The sequence below is a fragment of the Heptranchias perlo genome, chromosome 1 (genome assembly GCF_035084215.1).
Source record: "Heptranchias perlo isolate sHepPer1 chromosome 1, sHepPer1.hap1, whole genome shotgun sequence".
In the NCBI taxonomy this organism is placed as follows: domain Eukaryota; kingdom Metazoa; phylum Chordata; class Chondrichthyes; order Hexanchiformes; family Hexanchidae; genus Heptranchias; species Heptranchias perlo.
Genome location: NC_090325.1, coordinates 35,892,556 through 35,917,653, shown reverse-complemented (window position 1 = coordinate 35,917,653; position 25,098 = coordinate 35,892,556). Strand labels below are relative to the sequence as shown.

General features: G+C 45.5%; 1 protein-coding gene across 6 annotated transcripts in view; it reads right to left on the bottom strand.

Annotated features, from left to right (window-relative positions):
- rab27b (RAB27B, member RAS oncogene family) overlaps positions 1 to 25,098 on the bottom strand; it is a 178,570-nt gene that overhangs the window by 55,795 nt on the left and 97,677 nt on the right. Inside the window, exon 1 of one of the 6 annotated variants that reach the window (XM_067983658.1) lies at positions 7,985 to 8,093. The exons of 4 other annotated variants lie outside the window; for them this stretch is intronic. The gene's annotated coding sequence lies outside the window, so the exon portion shown is untranslated. Of the gene's footprint in view, positions 1 to 7,445; positions 7,464 to 7,984; positions 8,094 to 25,098 lie in introns of those variants that run through there. One more of the 6 variants, XM_067983694.1, reaches the window with a different exon arrangement.

Genomic DNA, 25,098 nt, shown 5'->3' with positions numbered 1-25,098 from the left:
GCTCCTGGACACTGGTTTTTCAAAAGGGTCCTGATTCAAGCATAGGACCCTTATTACCATGTTGTAATAACCCCTGCATTTGTTTCAGGTGGCTGTCAGGGACGCCTAGTGAGCGCTCCAACCAATATTGCATTGTGCGCATTTTCCGGCGCCATTCCGGCATGAAATTGCACTTTGTGGTGCCCATTTTTGACCTGAGAAATAGACGAAATGCATACCAATTCTGTCCCACTGAGCCTTACAAAATGTATTAGTTATGCAGCATTCACACTGCGGAGATGATACATTATTGAATTATCCTTTTTAATAAACATTAAAGTAGCTGTTTATGTGTAGCTCTATATTCAGTTTGCAGATTGTTAAAAGCATGATCGAGGAACACTTTATGCTTGTATATCGAATTGTATATAAGGGAATTGATTTTTGCCGCTTGGAATTCTATGATTATGTACTTGTCAGTCATTGTAACCAGGCTTGCCATGAACACCACAAGACTATTGCACCACATTCATGCCACTACCAGCTCCTGCAACTATCTGCTTGTTGTTGCTATTTCATTCAGGCATTTCCTTACACAACCCCATCACCCCAGCTTCAAACTTCCAAACTGTCATTTTCCGCTGAGACTCATTTCATCTTCTAAAGATATTAATCTTCAGCTGTATAACAGATGTACTGGCCATCGCAATCTTCTCACTTAACACGTTCTGTTACTGCGCACAGATCACTTCTCATTACTTCAGTGTTGGCCTCTTTGTCTTTCCCACGTAATCTCCAACATCCTCCTTTCACATCTAATTGCAAAATCTTATTCCATTAGTCTCTTCATCTTCATCTGGCTCGAGCTCTCAGAACAATAAAGGAGTGTAAACTAGCCCCATACACTTCCCTTTCCATATCCCAATATACATATATCTATAATGGTGCAATCTATTGAATATTCAGATAGGATGGAGGTATTATTTTTTACTTTCCTATAAACAGGAAGTCTAAAAACCTGCATGAATCCAAAAATGCATACAAAGACTATTTAAAAATAGGGCAGTAGTTCCTTCATTGTAGTGAAGCACCAGTTAGAAGGCTTTGTGGTGCAAAAATGCACACAATGATGCATGACTTTTGATAAGCTTGTTAAGTGGCAGGAATATGCTAAAGGCTTATGGCTTTCCTCCCACTCAAGTTATATTTCATGCATCATTACCAGAAGATAACATTACTGACACAGATTGCATTAGGGGTTTATTATTTAAAAACAAAAGCTTCTTAAGGGTGATCATAACCACTTTTCTTGATGTAATGTAATTGACAAACTCATGGCTGTTTAGCATTACAGTAGGGCACAGGATTATTACAATTATATTATGGATATTTAATATTGTAATACCACAACATGACTAATGAGCAATTCCATTATCAGATCTCCCCATATAACACTGTTCTACCCAAAATATTTGACCGTCTTAATCTCTTATTTTTGAGAATCTAGGATTTCCAGAATGCTGGGAAGTATTAACAATGCTGTAAAATTTATTCCACATTATATCTGGGTTTCACTATGATAACAGGCTAAAATTTTTTAAAAAGACAACACACACACACACACACACACACATATACACAAACGCACACACCTACAAATGCACCACACACGAGCATATTCCTGGTCAAATAAAGTTAAAGCTGGGCCTGGGCTGGGTGACTATCCGAGGAGTGCTGTTGTGGTTTCATCCTGGCCCAAAGAACTCAATCCAATAAAAAGCTGTATCCTATCCCGGTGCAAAGCCAGTCTGTAAACCTGGTTCATTGCCAAATTGTGTTTCTGTGACACGGGAGAAAAAGCTGAAGAATGAAGCAAAGTATTTTTTTTGCTTCAAAAAATATGTTCCAAAACAACGCAATGTAAGCCTCACAACATAAAGACATTGTGCTGATCGTTCAGTGGGCTATGGGGCCTCAGAGATAAAAGATTTAAAAAATAGACATATAGGTCAAAATAGTGGACAATGGGCTTGTCATAACATAAACTGTAAGTACCCAACTTTCTGTTACTTTTATTGCAGGGGAAAAAAACCTAGGGCACACAAAAGTACGGTTTGAAGCATACTAATGCAATGGTGGGGGTTCTTCTGAAGATAGATTTTAAGTGCATTGTTGGCATAGAATAAATGGAGCACCAAACTGTGTTATATCTGGCTAGGTGACACCGAGTGCGAACACTGAAAGAATGTTCTGTCCCTCTCAACACAGGCATTCCTCATAGTGCTTACCACAGAATGTCACTAAGAATAATCTCTACATTTCACAACTCACTATCATATATGCACTGCATAAACAATACACATATTGGGCTCAATATTAGCACCCGCTATCGGGTGCGTTCCTGGCGGGGGGGGCTCCGAAAATCGGGGAATCCCGGAGCGGGTCGGGAGCCCGGCTCCAACCCGCCCACTTCCGGGTTCCCCACAGACGCGCTGACATGTGCGCGCAGCCCCCGCATGTGGGACTCCCGCAGGCAATTAAAGCCAGCGGGGTCCACTTGACAGCATTTATTCTGCTATTTCAGGTCGTTAACAGACCTGATTAAGGGAATATTTCAGGAGGGATGGGATTTTAGAAACAACTGGGACTGTTTCCCCTACTGGGGGAAACATTCCCAGTTGAAATGGATGTTATGCATCTATCAGCCTGTGGCAGCTGCAAAGGTCCATTTGACAGGTGGGGTGGGGGGAGACCCTCACTCATTGCAGGAGGCCACTCTGTCACTTGGGACAAAGTTTGGCCACCACCACCCTCCTCCTGACAATCAAAGTCACCAACTTGCACACTTACCCCGGGGTCCAGACACATGTACCTACCTTGTGGACGCCCTCAGATGTACATCTTCCGGATGGGGGCCGCCATAGCTGCAGTCATGACCTCCTCGGAGGGCGAACAGCATCACCAGCCTCGCCGTCCACCTCTGACACGTGGAGCTCCACAACACAGTGCCGTGACACATCCACCTGCACAGCAGGAGGGAGGGCAACTGCAGAGAGAGATGCTTCGCAGAGGGCACTACCCTCGCCACAGGGTCCACAGACCGAGGCTCAGCTTCCTGGATCTCTCTGAGCAGCAGTGCACATGGAGGCTCAGAGTCACTCGACATGTAGTCGTGGACATCTGCAGCCTCCTTCATGCTGAGCTGCTCCCGGCTGGCCCGAGCACCATCTGCTTACCTGTCGCTGTCAAAGTCACCACTGCCCTCAACAACTTCTCCTCCGCATCCTTCCAGGGTGCCACCGGGGACATCGCCGACGTCTCTCAGTCGTCTGCACAAAACAGCCCTGCAAATACACCTACACCCACTCTGCAGTGACACAATGGGTGGCATCAGGTGTGGGTCTTCATTGTGATCCTCAGGAAAGGGCATTATTGCACAAACCAGACAAGATTCGCAAAGACGTGGCAGTAGTGGTGCCAATATAATATGTGATGTGAGTTGGTCAGAAATTAAATATAAGTAAAAACCATGACAAACCCTCAAACACCCTTGTGCATCCCCTTCATGCTCACAACATGTTTGCCTTACGCTTCCTACTGCACATATGTGATGCATGCCCTGTGGCTGCAGCACAGGTAGTGGCAGGTTGAGTGAGGCTGACTGTGAAAGAGATGCATGAGAGGGTGAGTATGAGATAGAGCCATGAGATTGTATGAGGATTGGGTTGAGTGGTAGTGGCGGGATGAGTACTGGCGAGGTGAGTAAGTGCAGGTAAGATGAGGATGAGGTTTTAGTGGGTATGAGGGGTGATGTGACAGAGTAGTGTTGGCAGTGCAGAAGGAGATGTGGGGTAGGGGCGGTGATGTGGCAGATGGAGTGTAGGGGAATGAGTAAGTGTACTCACTTTGGCTGACCTACTGAGGTCATTGCAGCGCCTCCTGCACTGTATGCAAGTGGGCGATATGTTGGTGGTGCTGGTGACCTCCTCTGCCACCTTGAGCCAGGCCTTCCTGGTGGCAGAGGCAGGCCGCTTCCTCCCGCCTGCCGGGGGGGAAGATCTCTGTCCTCCCCCTCCTCCTCCTCACCCCATCCAATGATACCTGGAGTGAGGCATCATTAACCTGGGAGCAGCCTTCCCCCTGGCCTGCTCCATGCTGTAATTTTTCCTATTTGTTGCAGCATCAGTCAGTGGAGGACTGCCCCTTTAAATAGAGCTCCTCCAGTTGACAGACCTTACTGCGCATGCGCAGCCCGCCCGACGTGCAGCTCAGCAGCGGGGAACCCGGAAGAACAGGTAAGTGGATCCAATTAGGCTGTGATCGCACGTGGGGCAGACTGATTTCACAGGGCACGTTACCCACGCGCCCAGTCGCACCCTCGCCGCGAACCCGCAACCCTCCTAATATCGAGCCCATTGTCTGTACTTCAGATTCACCGATGGTATACTGGGTCAATAACAGTATACTATAACATGGCCTGTAAGCAGATCAGATAATCTGCATGGCTCTGTCAATTATCATCCGTATCACCCAGATTTATCAATGAGAGATCAGTGACTGGTGATAATACTACACTTGCAAATATTGGAAAAGGAAAGCTACTGAACATTTTCTCTAGAACACTACTGTTAAAGAAACTTCTTCGAAAACCTATTCATTTCTGAAAGACCTAAAATGTGGTTTAGAGATCAGGCTTAGGGAAAAGTCTAACTTGAGTTTTGTTTTGGCACATTGTCCAATATTTTAAAACACAACCACTACAAGTTAAAAATATTGTGGTTATGTTCATAAAGGTGCGCGTAGATAACATTTTTTTTTAAAGATGCTGGAAATGCAAAGTGGGTCAGTCAGCATCGGCAGAGATTATGACATTTCACTTTATATGGGATATGGCTGTGTTGTGGTAATGATACTTGGACTAGTAATCCAGAAATCTTGGAAATCCAGAGAGAGCGAGTTCAAATCCCACTGTAGCAGTTTGAGAATCTGAATTCAGTTTAGGAAAAAAAAAGAAAAAAAAGCTGGTATCACTAAAAGTGATCATGAAGCTCTCAGATTGGCATAAAAACCCAACAACTGCACTAATGTCCTTTAGGGAAGGAAACCTGCTGTCCTTATCTGGTCTGGTCTATATGTGACTCCAGTCCCAAACCAATGTGGTTGACTCTTAATTGCCCTCTGAAGTGGCCTAGTAGGCCATTTAGTTGTATCAAACAATGAATAACACTGCAGCATTTGAAGAAGAAGGCTCACCACCACCAGCCTTGCCAGCAATGCCCACATCTCAAGAATGAATGAAAAAATACAGCCAACGTGCCAACAACCTGTCAATTTTCTCTTTATGATTGATCTGCTGAGTATTTCAGGATTTTCAGTTTTTATTTCAGATTTCTAGCGTTTGCAGTTTTTCCTTTTCATGTTACATGCAAATATAAAATGTATTAAAATAGAACAATTTGCATATCTTGTAAGCATACTAGAGTATCAGGACTTTGCATCTGTCTTTACCAAGGAAGAAAATGCTGCCAGAGTCTCAGTAAAGGAAGATATAGTTGAGATACTGGATGGGCTAAAAATGGGAAAAGAGGTACTTGAAAGGCTGACTGTACTTAAAGTAGATAAGTCACCCAGTCCGGATGGGATGCATCCTAGGTTGCTGAGGGAAGTAAGGGAGGAAATTGCGGAGGTACTGGCCATAATCTTCCAAACATCCATAGATATGGGGGTGGTACCAGCAGACTGGAGAATTGCAAATGTTACAGCCTTGTTCAAAAAAGGATGTAAGGATAAACCCAGCAACTATCGGCCTGTCAGTTTAACCTCAGTGGTGGGGAAACTTTTAGAAACAATAATCCGGGACAGAATTAACAGTCACTTGGACAAGTGTGGATTGATTAGGGAAAGCCAGCACGGATGTGTTAAAGGCAAATCGTATTTAACTAACCTGACAGAGTTTTTTGAAGAGGTAACAGAGCGGATAGATGAGGGCAATGCAGTTGATGTGGTGTAGATTGACTTTCAAAAGGCGTTTGATAAAGTGCCACATGGTAGGCTTATCATCAAGATTGCGGCCCATGGAATAAAGGGGGCAGTAGCAACATGGATACAGAATTGGCGAAGGGACAGGAAACAGAGAGTAGTGGTGAATGGTTGTTTTTCGGACTGGAGGGAGGTGTATAGTGGTGTTCCCCATGGGTCGGTGCTGGGACCACTGCTTTTCTTGATATATATTAATGACTTGGACTTGGGTGTACAGGGCACAATTTCAAAATGTGTAGATGACACAAAACTTGGAAGGGTAGTAAACAGTGAGGAGGATAGTGATAGACTTCAAGAGGATATAGACAGGCTGGTGGCATGGGCGGACACGTGGCAGATGAAACTTAACGCAGAAAAATGCAAAGTGATACATTTCGGTAGGAAGAACGAGGAGAGGCAATATAAACTAGAGGGCACAACTCTAAAAGCGGTACAGGAACAGAGAGATCTGGGTGTATATGTGCACAAACCATAGAAGGTGGCAGGGCAGGTTGAGAAAGCAGTTAAAAAAGCATATGGGATCCTGGGCTTTATAAATAGAGGCATAGAGTACAAAAGTATGGAAGTCATGATGAACTTTTATAAAACACTGGTTTGGCCACAACTGGAGTACTGTGTCCAGTTCTGGTTACCGCACTTTAGGAAAGATGTGAAGGCCTTAGAGAAAGTGCAGAAGAGATTTACTAGAATGATTCTAGGCATGAGGGACTTTAGTTACGTGGTTAGACTGGAGAAGCTGGGGTTGTTCTCCTTGGAACAGAGATGGTTGTGAGGAGATTTGATAGAGATATTCCAAATCATGAATGGTCTAGACAGAGTAGATAGAGAGAAACTGTTCCCATTGGCAGAAGGGTCAAGAGCCAGAGGACATAGATTTAAGGTGATTGGCAAAAGAACCAACGGTGACATGAGAAAAAACTTTTTTACGCAGTGAGTGGTTAGGATCTGGAAAGCACTGCCTGAGGGGGTGGTGGAGGCAGATTCAATCATGACCTTCAAAAGGGAACTGGATAAGTACTTGAAAGGAAAAAATTTGTAGAGCTACGAGGATAGGGCGGGGGAGCGGGACTAGCTGCATTGCTCTTGCATAGAGCCGGCGCGGACTCGATGGGCCGAATGGCCTCCTTCTGTGCTGTAACCTTTCTATGATTCTATGACTCTTACTGGGATTTAAAATCCACTTTCCCGTTGTTTAAATGGCATTGATCACCTTCCTGTAGAGTGCGAGTTCCCTAAATTTCCACCATGTAATTTAGAACAGGAAGGACTTATAAAACCTTTACAGAAAAAACAGACAAAAGAGATATAAAAAAAATACAGAAACAGGGGAAAAACCTCAATGCAGGAAGCTATAATAGAAATACGAACAAAAAGGCAAACCAACACCTAATATATAAATTCTGATACAAGGAAATGCTTGATCTTACTTCTCCTGGGTCGATTCTGTACTCGTGTAACTGCTCCAGTTACAGGACAGTCTAGTTAGATAGTTCTTCCTGACTGAATCCTGTACTTTTGCTTCATCGAGAAAGCTAATACAAGTTAAGACTTGTCAGAATTCAAAGTCCTTTGACTGGCGTCAGATTCTTCCCAATGTTTTAAAAGTAAATTGTACAGTTTTCTCTTACTCTGGGAAACATAGAATCATAGAAAGTTACGGCACATCCATTATTTTTAATGGAGATCATCACTTCGGGTTGCTTTGGGTATGAAATAGTTAGTGGAGGCACCCAAATAACCACACAGCAGCCAGTAAATCTAGTAAAGAGGAGTGCAAGCATTCCTGAATTAGTCGGCTCAGACCTATTGCTTGCTAAATCACTGAAGTGTGAATTTTAGATTAGTAGAAAGATGTTTTACAAAGCAAGTTCACTCTAATGGTCCAACCGAGCATTAGTACAAAAATGTACTGGGCATCCAACCAGAACCATCAACATTTTTAAGGATATTTAAGACCAAAACTTACTGTGTTCAGGAACACTCTGGCTTATTTTCTGTAGCTCTGTAGGTAAGAGAAATGTCAGGGAAGGCTTCACTTCAGACTGTGCAGTGAACAGAGGGCTTGTATCTGACTTTGCACAGCGAGGAGGTGTGGCTTCCTGCAGCAATTTGAGAAACTCACCTCAGGCCAATTTTTTTTTTAAAAATGTGAATATGGGTACACATGATAGGCTTACCTGAACAGAGAAAGCCAAGACTCAAATAAGCATTTCTAAGAGGTATTTAGGTAATGTGGCCCATCCTTCCCCTTCCCACACCCCTATCCCCACTCCAAAAATAAACTGAGAAACTAGGTGCTTGATATCGAGTTACATTGAAACTACAGCACAGAAACAGGCCATTCGGCCCAACTGGTTTATGCCGGCGTTTATGCTCCACAAGAGCCTCCTCCCTCCCTACTTCATCTAACCCTATCAGGACACCCTTCTATTCCTTTTTCCCTCATGTGCTTATCTAGCTTCCCCTTAAATGTATCTATGCTAATCGCCTCAACTACTCCTTGTGGTAGCACGTTCCACATTCTTACCGCTGTTTGGGTAAAGAAGTTTCTCCTGAATTCCCTATTTGATTTATTAGTGACTATTTTATATTTATGACCTTTAGTTTTGGACTCCCCCACAAGTGGAAACATTTTTTCCACATCTACCCTATCAAACCCTATCAGGACACCCCTCAGCCTTCTCCTTTCCTGAGAAAAGAGCCCCAGCCTGTCCAGTCTTTCCTGATATCTTCTCAGTTCTGGTATCATACTTGTGAATCTATTTTGCACCCTTTCCAATGCCTCTATATCCTTTCTATAATATGGAGACCAGAAGTGTGCACAATACTCGAAGTGTAGCCTCACTGAGGTTCTATACAGGTTTAACATAACTTCTTTGCTTATCAATTCTACCCCTCTGGAAATGAACCCCAGTGCCTGATTTGCCTTCTTAATGGTCTTATTAACTGTCGTCGCTACTTTTAATGATTTGTGTATCTGTGCCCCTAGACCCCTTTGCTCCTCTATCCCATTTAGACTCTTATTATCCAAACAGTATGTGGCTTCCTTATTCTTCCTACCAAAATGTACCACCTCACACTTATCTATATTGAAATTCATTTGCCAATTACATGCCCATTCTGCCAGTTTATTAATATCCTCCTGTATTTTGTCACATTCTTCCTTTGTATTAACTACACCCCCCAATTTGGTGTCGTCTGCAAATTTTGAAATTGTACTTCTGATTCCTGAATTCAAATCGTTAATGTAAATTGTGAACAGCAGTGGTCCCAGCACCGATCCTCGTGGAACACCCCTTCCCACCTTTTGCCAGCCTGATATAAGTGTTTACAGGTTTTATCATTGGGAACTTGGAACAACAAAATTGGGAATTTTGATAAAATCAGGAGATCTCACGTGGAATTGCCTGGGAGAGGCAAGTACTTCTCTTATTTATTATTCTCTCTTCAAAACCTTTCTCCTTTTTTCTGCGATATTTACATGACTGTGAGAGGTAGATTGTAACTACGAGTGGACTTCATGCAGTGGTGGGAGGAAGCCTGCCCAAAGTTCCTGGGGAGAGGCCAGCACCATTTTAAGGGCCAAGCCTCATTTGTATAATCCTAGCGAACTGTGAGCACTGTTCAGGTGGGAATTAGTCGGGGGGGGGGGGGGGGGGAGGGCACGGACAGACCGAAAGTGGATCGGAAGATTTTTGTGAGGCTAGAGGGAGCATTCACCTTTCACAAAAATCTTAAAGCAAAACATAAACTTACTTTTTATGAAGTGGCCTGGAGCGGTCCCTTTAAATGCTGCTGGTTAGGCCGCTCAATGCCTGATACCAATGGTGAAGGGTGCGCACACATTGATACCTAAAAATTGTTGAGGCCCTTAGTATGACATAGGAGGCCAATTAGACTCAGGTAGGCATCTGTGCCGCCCATGTGATGGCCCCCAGGAAAATGTCAGCGGGTAGGAATGGAACGGGAATGAGGTGGTAAGTACAGCACCACAATTTTCCGAGCTGCTACCACCCCATTCCCATCTGCTGGGGCGACTACAAACCCGATCCCTAAAAGTTATTTTTTTCTCCTCCTTGAATCATAGAAAATTTACGGCACAGAAGGAGGCCATTCGGCCCATCGTGTCCCTGCCGGCTGAGAAACGAGCCACCCAGCCTAATCTCCACTTTCCCACATTTGGTCTGTAGCCCTGCAGGTCACGGCTCTTCAGATGCGCATCCAGGTATTTTTTAAATGAGTTGAGGGTTTCTGCCTCTACCACCCTCTCAGGCAGTGAGTTCCAGACCCACACCACCCTCTGGGTGAAAATATTGTTCCTCATTTCCACTCTAATCCTTCTACCAATCACTTTAAATCTATGCCCCCTGGTTATTGACCCCTCCGCTAAGGGAAACAGGTCCTTCCTATCCACTCTATCTAGGCCCCTCATAATTTTGTACACCTCAATCAAATCACCCCTCAGCCTCTTCTTTTCCAAGGAAAACAACCCCAGCCTATCCAATCTGTCATCATAGCTAAAATTCTCCAGTCCTGGCAACATCCTCATAAATCTCCTCTGCACCCTCTCTAGTGCAATTACATCCTTCCTGTAATGTGGTGACCAGAACTGTGTGCAGTACTCAAAAGCTGTGCCCTAACTAGTGTTTTATACAGTGCCAGCATAATCTCCCTGCTTTTATATTCTATGCCTCAGCTAATAAAGGAAAGCATTCCATATGCCTTCTTAACCACCTTATCTACCTGTCCTGCTACCTTCAGGGATGTGTGGAGATGCACTCCAAGGTCCCTCACTTCCGCTACACCTCTCAGTATCCTCCCATTTATTGTGTACTCCCTTGCCTTGTTTGTTCTCCCCAAATGCATTACCTCACACTTCTCCGGACTGAACTCCATTTGCCACTTTTCTGCCCATCTGACCAGTCCATCGATATCTTCCTGCAGTCTACAGCTTTCCTCCTTACTATCAATCACACGGCCTATCTTTGTGTCATCCGCAAATTTCTTAATCATGCCCCCTACGTTTAAGTCCAAATTGTTAATGTATACCACAAAAAGCAAAGGACCTAGTACTGAGCCCTGTGGCACCCCACTGGAAACAGCTTTCCAGTTGCAAAAACACCCGTCGACCATTACCCTTTGCTTCCTGCCACTGAGCCAATTTTGGATCCAATTTGTCACATTCCCTTCGACCCCATGGGCCTTTACTTTTTTGACCAATCTGCCATGTGGGACCTTGTCAAAAGCCTTGTTAAAATCCATGTAGACTACATCAATTGTGATACCCTCATCGATCCTCCTTCTCACCTCCTCGAAAAATCCAATCAAGTTAGTCAGACATGACTTCCCCTTAACAAATCCATGCTGACTGTCCTTGATTAGTCTGTACCTTTCTAAGTGGCAGTTTATCCTGACCCTCAGAATTGATTCCAATAATTTGCCCACCACCGAGGTTAGACTGACTGGCCTGTAATTACTCGGTCTATCCTTCGGCTCCCTTTTTAAACAAAGGTACAATGTTAGCAGTCCTCCAATCCTCCGGCACTACGCCTGTATCCAGTGAAGTTTGGAAAATGATTGTTAAAGCCTCCACTATTTCCTCCCTGGCTTCTTTTAACAGCCTGGGATACATTTCATCCAGCCCTGGTGATTTATCCACTTTCAAAGGTGCTAATCCCCTTAATACTTCCTCTCTCACTATGTTTATCCCATCCAATATTTCACACTCCACCTCCTTAACTTCAATCCCTGCATCATCCCTCTCCTTTGTGAAGACAGATGCAAAGTATTCATTAAGAACCATACCCACATCTTCCACCTCCACACACAGTTTACCATTTTGGTCTCTAATAGGTCCTTCGGGTAGCCTTTAGGGCCTATTAGAGACCAAAAAGGTAAACTATTTTGAGAATTTGTAGTTCTTGCTGAAACTATTGGTGAAGCAATCAGTGCAGTTTTTTCCCACACTGTTGAGGCTTCAATGACCAGCACATTAACAGGTCATTTATTCATTATGGTTCAGGCCTTGCTGATTGATGGACTCTTGCTGCAATGTCCAAGGTCAGCGTCAAAGCATCACATAAACATCCGCCTCTAACCCCATCACAAATGTGAGCTCCTCCTCAGCAACACTAAAAAGGTCTCATCCCAAACACCATTAGCTCTGAGTTTTTATTTAATGTCTTATACTATAAAAAGAAGAAAAAATACATCTTTTTTTTCTCTTGCCACAGGTATTTGCAATTTTTCTGTCTAGGTCATTGTGCGCTGTGGGTATTGACGTTCCATCGTGAAAATGAAAATAATTCATGATGCATCTGACACACACACACACACAAGGCAGGATTTTAACTGTGAAAAATGGATGGGTTGGTGGCGAGGGGGCATTGAAAATTGCAACAATTTCAGACCCTGCCCCCAACCCGCCCGTTTCCGGTTTTCACCGGGCCGGGACGAGGGGCAGGGAACTAACCCGCTCTCAGGAGGTGGGTTGGTCATTAAAACATTTCAAGAAGGCTGCGGGCCTCCAGGTTTTGGAATTTCAACCCCAGGGGGCCAGGATTCCTGGGCCTTCTCCTTCACGCCGCGTGAGAGGAGGTGAGGCGGCCTTTCTGGCACAACTTGTGGGCCCGGAGGAGCAGGAGTGCTTCCCCCAGGCCCAACAAGACTACCTGCAGCGACCCCCTCTACGATTGTGGACACCCCCACGATCACGGACATCCCCACAACGATCGCAGGCCCCCGTGATGACCCCCGATCCTGACGCCCCCCCCTTTAATGATTGACCCCCCGGTGACTGACACCCGATCGCTCTCCCCCCATGACCCCCGATCCCACCCACCCATGACTGACCTCCCCGCAACTGATGACTGCCCCCCGCCGTGAGCCCCATGTCCCCGTGTCCACCCATGCCCCCTCCCCACCATCCATACAATCTAAGACTTACCTGAACACTTACCTTTAAAGTCCTCTTCCTTGATCTGTCCAACAGAGACCAGCCTGTCAATCGGGCTGGCCTGTCGGACAGCAAACCGACAAAGAAAAAGACGTCCTTATGTCAAAATCGTATGGACGTCCAGGAAACCTGTACTTCTGGGTTTCTCGTCCGCAATTCGACCTCCTCTCCGCACCCCCGCCCTCTTCCCGGCTCCGGGTCAAAATCCTGGCCATAGAATTTATAGAATCATAGAATCATAGAAGTTACAACATGGAAACAGGCCCTTTGGCCCAACATGTCCATGTCGCCCAGTTTATACCACTAAGCTAGTCCCAATTGCCTGCACTTGGCCCATATCCCTCTATACCCATCTTACCCATGTAACTGTCCAAATGCTTTTTAAAAGACAAAATTGTACCCGCCTCTACTACTGCCTCTGGCAGCTCGTTCCAGACACTCACCACCCTTTGAGTGAAAAAATTGCCCCTCTGGACCCTTTTGTATCTCTCCCCTCTCACCTTAAATCTATGCCCCCTCGTTATAGACTCCCCTTCCTTTGGGAAAAGATTTTGACTATCTACCTTATCTATGCCCCTCATTATTTTATAGACTTCTATAAGATCACCCCTTAACCTCCTACTCTCCAGGGAAAAAAGTCCCAGTCTATCTAACCTCTCCCTATAAGTCAAACCATCAAGTCCCGGTAGCATCCTAGTAAATCTTTTCTGCACTCGTTCTAGTTTAATAATATCCTTTCTATAATAGGGTGACCAGAACTGTACACAGTATTCCAAGTGTGGCCTTACTAATGTCTTGTACAACTTCAACAAGACATCCCAACTCCTGTATTCAATGTTCTGACCAATGAAACCAAGCATGCCGAATGCCTTCTTCACCACCCTATCCACCTGTGACTCCACTTTCAAGGAGCTATGAACCTGTACTCCTAGATCTCTTTGTTCTATAACTCTCCCCAACGCCCTACCATTAACGGAGTAGGTCCTGGCCTGATTCGATCTACCAAAATGCATCACCTCACATTTATCTAAATTAAACTCCTTCTGCCATTCATCGGCTCACTGGCCCAATTTATCAAGATCCCGTTGCAATCCTGGATAACCTTCTTCACTGCCTCCTAAATTCTCATCCAAATCATTAATATAAATAACAAATAACAGCGGACCCAGCACCGATCCCTGAGGCACACCGCTGGTCACAGGCCTCCAGTCTGAAAAACAACCCTCTACAACCACCCTCTGTCTTCTGTCATCAATCCAATTTTGTATCCAATTGGCTACCTCACCTTGGATCTCGTGAGATTTAACCTTATGTAACAACCTACCATGCGATACCTTGTCAAAGGCTTTGCTGAAGTCCATGTAGACCACGTCTACTGCACAGCCCTCATCTATCTTCTTGGTTACCCCTTCAAAAAACTCAATCAAATTCGTGAGACATGATGTCTCACAAAACCATGCTGACTGTTCCTAATCAGTCCCTGCCTCTCCAAATGCCTGCAGATCCTGTCTCTCAGAATACCCTCTAACAACTTACCCACTACAGATGTCAGGCTCACTGGTCTGTAGTTCCCAGGCTTTTCCCTGCCGCCCTTCTTAAACAAAGGCACAACATTTGCTACCCTCCAATCTTCAGGCACCTCACCTGTAGCTGTCGATGATTCAAATATCTCTGCTAGGGGACCCGCAATTTCCTCCCTAACCTCCCATAACGTCCTGGGATACATTTCATCAGGTCCCGGAGATTTATTTACCTTGATGCGCGTTAAGACTTCCAGCACCTCCCTCTCTGTAATATGTACACTCCTCAAGACATCACTATTTATTTCCCCAAGTTCCCTAACATCCATGCCTTTCTCAACCGTAAATACCGATGTGAAATATTCATTTAGGATCTCACCCATCTCTTGTGGTTCCGCACATAGATGACCTTGTTGATCCTTAAGTGGCCCTACTCTCTCCCTAGTTACTCTTTTGCCCTTTATGTATTTGTAGAAACTCCTTGGATTCTCCTTTGCCTTATCTGCCAAAGCAATCTCATGTCCCCTTTTTGCCCTCCTGATTTCTCTCTTAACTCTACTCCGGCAATCTCTATACTCTTCAAGGGATCCACTTGATCCCAGCTGCCTATGCATGTCATATGCCTCCTTCTTCTTTTTGACTAGGGCCTCAATCTCCCGAGTCATCCAAGGTTCCCTACTTCTACCAGCCTTGCCCTTCACTTTATAAGGAATGTGCTTACCCTGAACCCTGGTTAACACACTTTTGAAAGCCTCCCACTTACCAGACGTCCCTTTGCCTGCCAACAGACTCTCCCAATCAACTTTTGGGCCAGACCTATCATTCTCCATAGCTATCTTAAAACTAATGGAATTATGATCACTGGTCCCAAAGTGATCCCTCACTAACACTTCTGTCACCTGCCCTTCCTTATTTCCCAAGAGGAGGTCAAGTTTTGCCCTCTCTCTAGTCGGGCCATCCACATACTGACTGAGAAATTCCTCCTGAATACACTCAACAAATTTCTCTCCATTCAACCCCCTAATGCTATGGCTGTCCCAGTCAATGTTGGGAAAGTTAAAATCCCCTACTATTACCACCCTATTTTTCTTGCAGCTGTCTGTAATCTCCTTACATATTTGCTCCTCAATTTCCCGTTGACTATTTGGGGGTCTGTAGTACAATCCTATCAAAGTGATCTCTCCCTTCTTATTTTTCAGTTCTACCCATATAGACTCAATGAGCGAACCCTCGGATATATCCCCTCTCACTACTGCCGTGATGTTCTCCCTAATCAAGAACGCAACTCCCCTCTCCTCTCTTACCTCCTGCTCTATCTTTCCTATGGCATCTGTACCCTGGAACATTGAGCTGCCAATCCTGCCCCTCCCTTAGCCATGTTTCAGTAATAGCTATAACATCCCAGTCCCATGTACCCATCCATGCCCTGAGTTCATCTGCCTTGCCCATCAGACTTCTTGCATTGAAATAAATGCAGTTTTGATCTAGACTTCCCTTGGTCTTTGCCCTGCTTTCTCAGACCATCTGTCCGGTCATGTTTTGTACACTCTCCCTTACTGCCTTTTGTTTCTGTCACCACTTTACTTCCCACTGACGTCCTGCATCGGTTCCCATCCCCCTGCCACATTAGTTTAAACCCTCCCCAACAGCACTAGCAAACACTCCCCCCAGGACATTGGTTCCAGTCCTGCCCAGATGCAGACTGTCCAATTTGTACTGGTCCCACCTTCCCCAGAACCGGTTCCAATGGCCCAGGAATTTGAATCCCTCCCTCTTGCACCATCTCTCAAGCCACGTATTCATCCTAGCTATCCTGTCATTCCTACTCTGACTAGCCCGTGGCACTGGTAGCAATCCTGAGATTACTACCTTTGAGGTCCTACTTTTTAGTTTAACTCCTAACTCCCTAAATTCAGCTTGTAGGACCTCATCCCGTTTTTTACCTATATCGTTGGTACCTATATGCACCAGTAAATCAACAGTAAATGGGAATTCCAGCAACCCGGCCCAGGTGAAATTTTCAAATCACACCCTAGGCTCCAGAAAGAAGGGTAGGCCTATCAAAGGGAAACTTTTTGCAGACATTTCCGATTTTATAGGCCATTTTCTTTTTAGAATTGTGTAATTTTTAAATGTGTTTGCTATGTTATATTATTTCCCGCTGTAGACTCTCACCTTTGTGAACAATAAAATGGAGGATGAAAACTGTGAAGAAATTAGTGTAGCAATTTGACTGATTGGTTTTATGGTTCTTGCTGGTTAATGTTTGATTAAATATCGGAAAGACCGAAGCCATTGTCTTCGGTCCCCGCCACAAACTCCGTTTCCTAGCCACTGATTCACCGACTGTATCCCTCTCCCTGGCCACTGTCTGAGGCCGAACCAGACCGTTCGCAACCTTGGCATCCTATTTGACCCTGAGATGAGGTTCCGACCACATATTTGCTCCATCACCAAGGCTGCTTACTTCCACCTCTGTAACATCGTCCATCTCTGCCCCTGCCTCAGCTCATTTGTTGCTGAAACCCTCATCCATGCCTTTGTTACCTCTAGACTCGACTATTCCAACACTCTCCTGGCCGGCCTCCCACCTTGCACCCTCCGCAAACTTGAGCTCATCCAAAACTCTGTTGTCGTATCCTAACTTGCACCAAGTCCCGTTGACCCATCACCCCTGTACTTGCTGACCTACAATGGCTCCCAGTCCGGCAACACCTCAATTTTAAAAGTCTCATCCTTGTTTTCAAATGCCTCCATGGCCTCACTCCTCCCTTTCTCTGTAACCTCCTCCAGCTCTACAACCCTCTGGGATCTCTGCGCTCCTCCAATTCTGGTGTCTTGCAGATCCCTGATTTTAATTGCTCCTACCATTGGCGGCCGTGCCTTCAGCTGCCTAGGCTCTAAGCTCTGGAATTCCCTCCCTAAACCTCTCCGCTTCTCCACCTCTCTCTCCTCCTTTAAGACACTCCTTAAAACCTACCTCTTTGACCCATCTTTTGTTCAGCTGTTCCAGTATCTCCTTATGTGGCTTGGTGTCAAATTTTGTTTAATAACCCTCTGTAAAGTGGCCTTGGGACATTTTACTAAGGTAAAGGTGCTATATTAATGCAAGTTGTTGTTGTTGTTGATAGCTTTGATTATTCGGTTTTCTGCTGATTATTCATTGGTATAACTATCATTATTTTTGGTACTTTTATATCACTTTTTGATTTGTTGACATTTAAATCAACCAGATATTTGATTGATAACTTCATAGATAAGTGGTTTTGTGAGACTTTTCCTGACTGTTTGCCCAACAGATATAAAACGCTTTGGAGGAGTGATTGCCTGAGGTGTGACACTTTTGAATTGTGATGCAACAAGTTGAACACTGTACAAAAGACTTTTAATTTTTATAGATTTTTGAAATTCAATATAAAAAGGTATAATTGTCATCTCCAGCTGCATCTTGTATTATTTCAATTAGTAATAAAAGAATTTTTGCATACAAGCAGTATTATTGTCACTGAATAAAATTATTGCATGTTTTGTCAATGCAACAAATTTGGGACTAAATGTTTTAAAATAGGACGAGTTCCAAACAAAGAGGTAGAGATTAAACTAAAGTTACTTCCAGATCTAAAACAATAGTGGTCAGTAATGCACAACTTTTGAAATAGATGTTAGAAAACTAAACAAACAAATAAGTTCTTAGTTGTTTTCAAACTCCAGTTTATTATTTCTCAATATTTTTGTGGCTTTGTGAATTGTCCAAACAGAAATTATGATTATTTTTGAAATACAGAATTCGAAAAAAAATAATGAAAAGAATAAATTAAATTATGGAAAGCAGAACGGAACTAAAAACATTTCTGAGGCTGAAGCTAAAATAAGACAAAAAATCTGGAACATAAGTGTGGCCTTAAATTTGTACAACATTTCTTTTGAGACTATTTTTTGGCTTTGTTAGTGGACAAGTGCTTGACTCATTCATCTAACATTTTTCTGTCTATTATTTAAAATAAGCATTAAAATAGAGGACAGACGAATATCAGAAGAATATCTACTAATATCATCAACAGAAATTTCTAGGCTTGTAGCTAATAACAAAAATAAATTTCAAGATAAAGTGGCAAAGCTAAAATTACTTCCAGGACCAAAACACTGTGCTATTCTGGAAATGATTAGAATTCATTTTTAATCCACTTAGCTGCCAAGTACCATTTATTCTTTAATTGATCAACACAGCCCAACGTGTTCTAATAATGTTACTCGCTGCACTTTTGTTAATTTGTTTTCAAGAGCAGGGCAGCTTTCCTAATCTGTTCACATATGTCCTATCAAGATCCCCGTGGGCAGAAGTGCTGCATCAGATGGCAATTTACCGGCAGCGTTTCATGGATTACAGCATTACTGGGGATTAACAAGTGAGATTGTACAAATTAAGGATTATGGTCTCCTGTGCCCTGGTATTGTATCAAATGTTTAACATCATATCAGCATTGCTTGGAAGTTAAAGCTAGTACACAGCACAGCAAATTATGGTAAAACCATTGCAGTCAAGAGGCAAAAGTTGTTGGAAATTTAGAGCGTTTGTAAAGATGTTAAAGTTTCAGATGTATGCCCTTAAAAAGTGAAAGAATATACCTGAGACATTAACCAGTCTTTCTTCCTGAGGAAATGTGAGGCACAATATATTTGTACGTTCTTATTTTGTTTACAGATTATGACAGACTTGCTAAATATTTCCAGCATTTGTAGTTTTCCTTCTTTTTACTGGAAACGTACTAGGGCTGGCTATAGAAATTAATAATGTAAATGGGTTCAATTGACAAATGGATACATTTCTAGAGGGACAGGGATTGTGCAATGTGGATGTTGAAATAAATTTAAAACAGAAATAGACAGTTTCCTAGAAGTAAAGGGAATTAGGGGTTACGGGGAGCGGGCAGGAAATTGGACATAAAGCTGAGTTCGGATCGGTCAAGGCCCTGTGGGTGGCGGAGCGGGCCCAGGGGCTGAGTGACCGGGTCCTGTTCCTACTTCTTGTGTTCTTTAGATTTGAGGTTAGGATCAGATCAGCCATGATCTTATTGAATGGCGGAGCAGGCTCGAGGGGCCGATTGGCCTACTCCTGCTCCTATTTCTTATGTTCTTATGTTCTTATGAGAGAAGATGGGTATGTAGGATTTAGATCAAAATACAGGTTTATTGGAAATGGTGGGCTTTTCTTGTTCCTAAAAGTTACGTCCTTAAATCAATGCCACTGATTTTCCAATTACCAAAGGTGCTGCATCTCCACATTTAATTTAGCAAAAGGTACATTTTATATTTTAATTGTAAATGAAATAGTAATTTAGATCAGGATCAGTAATAGGGCCGCTGACTGGAAGGGAGTACTGGAGAAATTTGAAGTGTCTAAAATTTTCTGATCGAAGTTAGAACAAGTCCACAATTGGAAAGACAACCTTCTGAGTGGCACCATTACTTCCATTTCAAAAGAAAACACTTTGAGCAGCAGTTACAATTGATTTCAAATACCAATACCTGCTATCTTTAGAGAAGACATTTGACAGCACAGATGCAGCACGAGCACTTTGTACACTCATGGGCATGTGTGATGGTAAACTATTTTAAAGGGGCAGATAGTGGAAATCTCAATTTAGGCTCTGTTCAGAAATGGACTTCGGGTACATCAATTACTCTTGTTGATCACTATTTATGAACTGGAGCCCTTTGCATGACTTGTATCTGCCCATTGACTCAGAATATTGACACACCAACACAGTTGAGCTGTGTTATCTTACAAATTGGTTTTGCATTTCCAATTCTGCTCACAGTGAGTTCACAAGATCACGAGATAATACAGATGAACCCCATGTCAGCTCATCCATCCAGAAAAAAACAAACTTACATACCCCCCATCACTGCATCCAACTTGATTTGGAATGAATCTAAGGCGTTCACCTCCACTATTCCACCCAGATGACAATTCCAAGGGTTGATCACTGTTTGCATGAAGAAGTTCTTTCTGACATCTGTCCGAAATTATCCTTTCACTAGTTTTATGGCCTCTTACTCTACTGTATTCACTTAACTTTAAGTAGTGTTCCTTACAAATACTGTTTATTATCTTGTATATATGATGACCTCTCAATCACCTCTTTTCAAGGCTATGGAGCCTTAATCCTGAATTTAGGAACATAGAAACAAAAAACAAAATACTGCAGATGCTAGAAATTTGGAACAGAATCGACTGGAAACACTCAGCAGGTCAGGCAGCATCTATGAAGGGAACAAACAAGTCAACATTTCGAGTACGCAAACTCTTCGTCAGAACTGGAAAATATTGCATTTAAAAAGGATCAGGATTCAGTTCTTCAATTCTCCGTCCCACTCCCAATCGGACCCCTCTGTCTTTGGCCTTTGTTTCGATGAAGCTCAATGCCGGCACTTTGCAGCTCTTGGCCTTATTATTAACTTTAACAACTTCAGACCTTAACTGTAGCTCTCATTTTCTCTTTAGCAGCAAATACGGTGCAATGGAAGTGCCAGCGTTTCTGGAGATGGGGAAAGGAGAAGATTGGTGCTTGGGGTGAGCCGGCCCGGCCCCCAGCCCGTCACAACACTGTACTGGCAGCATGGTCTGCACCCTTGGTTTTGACCTAATTGTTCCCTCTACCAGGCTCTTGAATTGCTGGAGCCTGCTCCACTTGGCCAGTTTTCATATTTTCCTTTTACCTGCTTATCCCCCATCCTTTCACACTCTTTGGGGTAAATTTTAACTTCGAGCAGGGAAGGGAGCAGGTTGGGGGGGGGAAGATTTCCTGCTGCAAAACCTGGAAGGTAAGTGGGCAGGTCGCGATCGAGCCAATCAATTTTATTTCCTGATTTCGCATCCAGTAGCCAGCCTGATTGACAGGATGGCTGGCTGTCGGGCAGGAAGGCCTGCAGCAGCAGGCCGCAGCCAGGGATCGGAGAGAGGGAGGGATCATGGGCTGGGGAAGAGATCAGGGGGCTGGGGAAGAAATGGGAGGGCCTGGAAGAAGATCGGGAGGCCGGGGAAGAGATCAGGGGCTGGGAAGATCGGGGGGGGGGGAGGGGGGGAAAGAAGATTGGGGGAGGGGGGCAGGATGGAGTTCGGGAGTCGTGGAAGAGATCGGAGGGGGGAACCAGGGAGGAGTTTGGGGGGCCAGGGAGGAGTTTGGGAGCCAGGGAAGAGATCGGGGGTGAGGGGGCCAGGAAGAAGATCGGAGGTCGCTGGACGCCGGATAAAGAGTCAGAGGGGTTCCCCATTGCACAGGGTGGGGGGGGGGGGGAGGGGGTCCACCATCGGGGAAGGCGGATGATCACGGGTTCCTGTCGGCTTAGTGAGCTTGTTGGGCCTGGATGAAGCACTCCTGCTGCTCTGGGCCCACAAGCAGTGCAATAAAGGCACTCACCTCATGGATCCGGCCCTTCCCGCCTGCTTTCGCCCAATATGATTCGGAAGCGATGGGAAACCCTAACATGTGACGCGCTAAATTGGGCCATGTAGTGCCCGTTGCTTTGGTGCTATGCGGCTTCATGGAGTTCCAAAATGGCGTCCAGAATGTGCACGCACGCTTCCAGCATGACATACGCTGGACGCCATCTTGGTAAAAGGTTTTGCACACCCGCAGATAACGAATGCTGGCATCATGTAAAGTAGGGAGAATATGTGTTAGATCAGTGTGCAACGCTGATTTAAAGTAATTGACAGCATTTTGGCATTTAATGCTCCACTCAACGCACTGTCTTAACCACGAACACCTGAACATGTCTTAGAGTGCCTGGACACCCCCTGCCAGCGCTATTTAAATGGATCATGCAGGTGTTGCAGCTTAATTGCTGGATTATTGCTTCTGGCTGCTGGTAGAATAGGGCGTGATTGTTGAAGCTTCCTATACTTGGACAAAGTTGCTATTGTATATTTGAGAGTGGTTTGCCAGGTACTGCCTTACAGTTGGTGTACTTCACAACATTGTTTGAAGAAGATTCCTGTAAACCACAGGTGGTCTGGTAGGGCTCCCGCTGAGCACAGAACGCGACTGGGAGCATGCAGGGAAGCCACAAAAAGCGAGTCAAGCTCCGAGGAGAGGGAGGAGGAGGAGGCGCAGGGCACTGAGCAGGAGGCCATATCCCATTAGGGCCTTCAGGGAACAATACCCTTACCTCAACATGAGTGAAGATCAGTGCATCCGACGGCTGTGGTTCACCAAAAAGGTCGTGACGGAGATCTGTTAACTGCTGCAGCCACAACTACAGCCTCAGAGCGGGGCAAGGACAGCATTGCCTGTGGTTGTCAAGATAACTGTGGTGCTGAACTTCTACGGCTCTGGATCCCTTCAGGCCTCTGCTGGCGATATGTGCAACATCTCGCAGTTTGCAGTGAACTGCTGCATAAGGGAGGTCACGAGCTGCGCAACAGATTCATAACATTCCATATTGACAGAGAGATGCAGAATGAGTGAGCACGAGTGAGCACGAGGGTTTGCTCGCATTGCAGGCTTCCCCATGGTGCAGGGTGCCATTGACTGCACGCACATTGCCGTGCGTGCTCCACATCTCAACTCAGCCGTCTTCATGAACAGAAAGGGGTTCCACTCCCTCAGTGTGCAGCTGGTGTGCGACCACACGCAGCGCATCATGCAGGTCAATGCCCACTACCCTGGCAGCAGTCATGATCCCTTCATTCTGCAGCAGGGGTGGGAGCAGGAATGCTGTCGTCCGGAGAGAGGATAGCAGGTCCGACTGCAATGGCACCACTGCCACTCGCGTGGGGCGGCGCCTCAGCTCCTGGTGATCAGCTGGAGAACGGATTGCTGGAGTGCTGTGACGCCCTGGGAGCCCCGTTCCACGGTGGTCCCCAGAACCATGATAGCAGCAGTCTGAGCTTCCATTGCAGCAGTCTGCGCTTCAACCATAGCTTGCAGACCTTTGATGACATCAGTTTGTGCTGCAATGGAAGCCGCGACATCGGCCATCAGATGCTGCATCATGGTGGGTTCCACAGGTGTGCTGATGGAGGTGACCACCCGTTCCAAATTGTAAAGGATGGGCTCCAAGCTCTGAGCAAAGCCCTGTGCCAAGTTGGAGCTGGACTCCTCCATGCCCCTTGACATGGTGCACAGGCTTTCTGGCAGGTTTTCCAGTGCCCCAAGCATTTGGTGGTGTACGCCCATCAGCCGTCTTCTGCAGCCTGGACCATCAAAATCCTCACCTGACTCCTCTGCAGCAGAACTAGTGAGCGACCTCGCCCTCCAGCAAGCTGGCACCTGTGGCATCCGTTCCCCGCGCCCCGGCTCCTGCGCGCTTGTGCCCGGTGTCTCACTACATGCAGATACCTCCACTAAACTAGCCTCTAAAGGACGCGCAGTGTCAGTCTGTGAGCTGGTGGATGCGAGTGTCAGATCGAGTGACAGTGTGGCTTCAGTGTCTCCCTCTTCCTCCTTGGACGGTGCCGCCATGTGTTCTTGGATATCTACAATGACAAAGGGAAACATGTTGAGATGTGCAGTGTGGTGAGCAGCACGTAAGACATGCGTGTTGACAACATCTGCAGCACGTGAGTCAGAAAAGATTATGGGAGGAGGGAGATGTAGTAAACGAGAAGGAGCATTAGAAATGCAGAGACCCCCCTTCCTTGGGACCTCCAGCACGGCAAGTGGTCACGGCTGCAGCGACAGCCCGCGCAATGATATGAAGCACGGTCTCCTCCATGGGGGTGAGGACGTGTAGGCGTGCCCGTCCTCCCTCAGGTCTCTCCCGCTGCTGGCTGTTATGCGCCACCTTCTCCTGAAAAACAGAGGACAGTGTGTCAGTGAGTCTCCTGCAAGGTTTGTGGTTGATGTGCCTGTTGTGGTTGAAAATAGCTGCCAGTGTGTGTGACCTGTGAGTGGTGGTTGTGTGGCCTGCAAAGGTGGTACTATGTGCGGGTGAGATGCAGCATGCCAAGTGCAGCATTGCATACGGATGGGCAGTGTTTGTTAGTGGGTGGGTGACAGGGGGTGTGATGCATGTAGCAGTGCTTCAGTTGGTTGGATGTACCACTTGACACTTACCATGTCAAACCATTGAACTTCCTTCAGCACTGCAACCACGTGCGCGGTGCAGTGCTCCTGGTGTTGAAATCCTAGGCCACAACCTCCCAATGCCTTAGAAGCTGGAGTCTGGACGGTCTCCTACCACCCTGCGGGTACAGGATGGCCCTCCTTTTGTCCACTTCCTCCACCAGGGCCTCCAGTGCGTCGTCAGAGAAGTGTGGGGCGCGTTCTCTTGCCGGTCCAGCAATCCTTCCTGCCATCCTGCACTGCTCCCAGTAGACTGTGCACCTCCCCTTTAAAAGGTGCAGGCTACCTGTGACAAGCACTGGCCATGCCCCATTTCAGGCCTCCTGCTTCTCCGTGCAGCCAGCGCTACCCGCGCTGCTAAGAGGCTGTTCAGAGAAATCATGTTAATGATAAGGCAGCACAAAGCTCACGTGATGCCTGCGCCGGAATCACTGGATGCGGGTTAATCACGGATCGCGATACCCGCGCCCGGTTTCGGGGGTTAGCGAATGTAACCCCCGTAACGTTAAATTCATTTTAATATTCCAATGCACAA